At 38.5% G+C, this 3,510-nt stretch overlaps 1 pseudogene; it reads right to left on the bottom strand.

Moving 5' to 3' along the window:
* Nucleotides 1–2,850: 2,850 nt before the first annotated feature.
* Nucleotides 2,851–3,287, bottom strand: LOC102418522 (annotated as a pseudogene).
* Between the last annotated feature and the right edge of the window lie 223 nt (nucleotides 3,288–3,510).

Genomic DNA, 3,510 nt, shown 5'->3' with positions numbered 1-3,510 from the left:
AACTTAAATGAAAAAATGTGATGATTCGGTTTTCTTTATGTACATTTTCTCTACTTATAAATATAAATTTAAATACATATATTTAAAATAAATCTGCACCTCTTGCTGAGTTGATGATGAATAGAATCATATAATACAAATACAATATTCATGAATTGCCAGAGTTTATTTCAGTAATCTGTTTCTATCATTACTGCACGCCATTGCTCACATTTCAGTTTTAAGTCACTAAGTGTACTTCAATCTAACCTCCGGCAAACAGACACCACAGAAGTATAACAGCTTTGGAAATATAATTGCTCCATAGAAATGAATCCCACAGGCTTAGTGAAAAGAAGTTAATTACCTAGACCCTGAGAACTTATCAGAAGAGACATCGATATTGCTGAAATTCCTCTGAAACCAGAACTAGATTTTAAGGTGGTTTGTGGAGGAAAAGAAAGAGACCAGTGAATCCAGTTCATTAGCCCACATGCGCTCTCTTTGCCAGAAAGAAGGCTGGGGCTCTCAAACAAAATAGAGTGCTCATCAATTCATCTGTGTACACCCCCAAAAAAGTGATCCACCAAAAAACAAGTTCAGAGTCACCATATAGAAAAATAAAAATCTATACAGTTTCAGATGCAGCAGGAAGCCCAGAATTCCTGGGTTCTGCTATTAACACAATAGGTTTCATGAGGCATTGGAATAGACACATCAAATTTTTTAGACAAACTAAATGACAGTGTATGATGTACATGAAAATAAAACAAAGAAAGTCGGAATAATGCATGGAAACAAAAATTAAGAGTCACTCCTAAGACATTCAGTCTGCTAAATCCACACTGTACAATACAGCAGCCACTAGCTTACCTGTGGCTATTGAGCATGTGACACGTGGCCAATCCAACTTGAGATATGCTTTAAGTGTAAAATACACATTGGATTTTGAAGACTTAGTATGAAATATATATATATAATTTGCATATTGATTACATGTTATAATGAAATGTTTAATGTATTTAATTCAATAAAATACATTATCAAAATTATTTTACCTGCTCCTTTTTGCTTTTTTAATCTGGCTATTAAAAATATTAAATTTACAGCCCTGGCCTGTGTGACTCAGTGGTTAGAGCATTGGCCCAAGTACAGAAGTCAAAACTTCGATTCCCCGCTAAGGGCACATACCTGAACTGCAGATTCGATCCCCGTCCCCTGTGGGAGGCAACCACTTGATGTGTCTCTCTCACATCAATGTTTCTCTCTCTCTCTCTCTCTCTCTCCCCTCCCTTCACTCTCTCTAAAAATCAATGGAAAACATCACTCTCTCTAAAAATCAATGGAAAACATATCCTCTGGTAAGGATTAACAACAACAACACAAAAGATTTAAAATACCTGAAGAACTATGCAATAATGAACATGTTACTTCACATAAAAAGTTCCATTGTCATTTTATATACAATCTCATCTTAAGTTCCATTGTCATTTTATATACAATCCCATCTTAATATATTACTCTAATCCTCGACTGTCCTCACCTTCTCCCATGCCTTTTAAAATTCATATACATGATTTAAATATATTTTAAATTAATTATTACCGTTGCTGTTACTATCCATTGGTCACATAGGCACAATATAAACACAGAGGCATAATTCCATGGTTAAACTTGCAGATTCGCATGCCAAACTGGCCAAATTCAAATCTCAGGCCTGCCCTTTACTAGATGTATAATTATGGGCAAGTTAAAATCTTTTTGTGTCTCAGTTTCCTCACATGTAAAATGAGATTAACAATATGATTATTGAGGGGATAAACAAGTTCACATATTAAATAATTCTCAACAATTAGAAAACATTATTATTAATTGTACAGTTGATTTATCCTTTAGGACTGACAGCTTAAAAGAGAACAATGGCCTGGCCAGTGTGGGTCAGTGGTAGAGCATAAATCCATGAAACAAGAGGTCTCGAGTTCAATTCCCAGTTAGGGCACATGCCTGGACTGCAGGCTCCATCCTCAGTGTGGGGCATGAAGGAGGCAGCCAATCAATGATTCTCTCTGATCATTGATGTTTCTATCTCTCTCTCCCTCTCCCTTCCTCTCTGAAATAAATAAAATATATATTTTAAAAAAGAATAAAATGCCTAGGAATAAATTTAACGAAGGAGGTGAAAGACCTGTACACTGAAAACTGTATGAGATTGATGAAAGAGATTGAAGACACAAATAAATGGAAAATAGTTCATGTTCATGATTAGGAGAATTAATATTGATAACATGTCTGTATTACCAAAATAAATCTACAGATTCAATGCAATTTCTATCAAAATTCCAATGGCATTTTTGACAAAAAATAGAAAAACACAATCCTAAAATTTGTATGGAGCCACAAAAAACCCAATAGCCAAAGCAATCTTGAGAAAGAAGAAATTATGTTCCCTGATTTTTAAGCTATATTACAAAGATGTAATAATCAAAACAGCATGGTATTGGCATAAAAACAGACACATAGATCAATGGGACAGAACAGAGAGCCCAGGAATAAACCTATGTATATACAGTCATTTAATTTATGAAAATGGAGACAAGACTATACGACAGGCAAAGCACAGTATTTTCAATGAATGGTGATGGGAAAACTGGACAGCCTTGTGAAAAAGAATAAAACTCGGTCACTATCTTATACCAAACACAAACATTAATTCAAATGGATTAAATACTTGAATGCAGGACCTGAAACCATGAAATGCATAGAAAAAAACTTTTTTTTTTTTGACATGGAAAACGCCATTTATTGACCTCTAAATCTAATAAAAAAAAAAAAAAACTCTGCACAAGTGTTTTACGAGGACTTTGACCTTTTCTTGCTGCTGTGCTCACTGACGTCAGCTTGCTTCTGTTTCCGTAGCCTCTGTCTCTGTTTTCTGAGATGCTAAGAGGATTTCACGCACCCGTTTCCATCGAAGCCTCTCAGCATTTGTGATCATCATGGGATGCAGAGGGAAAAAACCAGCAAGGCCCAGAAGCTTTTCCACGGGTTTCGAGAGGCGGGCCCCACAGCCGATCCAATGCCGGATCCGCTCCAGGTTGAGCGCAACAGAGTTTCTCTCCGTGGGTGTTGGGCAGTGGATCACAGGAGCCCAGCTGCTCCACGAAACGGCCATCCCTGGGGAACTTGTTGTGAGCAGCCACGATGCGGTACAGAGGCCAGTTGGTACGGCCGCCCAGGGCAAGACGGATGGGTAGGTGGCCTCCATGGTAGGCCTTGTGGAAGAGAGCAGTGAGCTGGACCATGGTGCGGCCCGCACGCTGCGGCCCGAGTGCCCCTGGCGGCTCCTCGGAGCGCCCCACTGCCCGCAAGGACCCCTCTACCGCCTCTGGCGGGGCGGAGGACTGAGGGGCAGGGCCAAGGCTGCGAAAACCCAGCGGTAAGCTTCTTGACATAGGTCTTAGTAAATGTTTGGATGGATTCAACTTTAATAGCAAGGGAAACAAAAGTAAAAATAAACAAGACTAAATCAAA

The sequence above is a fragment of the Myotis lucifugus genome, unplaced genomic scaffold (assembly GCF_000147115.1).
Source record: "Myotis lucifugus unplaced genomic scaffold, Myoluc2.0 scaffold_20, whole genome shotgun sequence".
Classification (NCBI taxonomy): domain Eukaryota; kingdom Metazoa; phylum Chordata; class Mammalia; order Chiroptera; family Vespertilionidae; genus Myotis; species Myotis lucifugus.
Note: the sequence above shows the minus strand (reverse complement) of the source record. Positions and strands in the feature narration are given on the sequence as shown.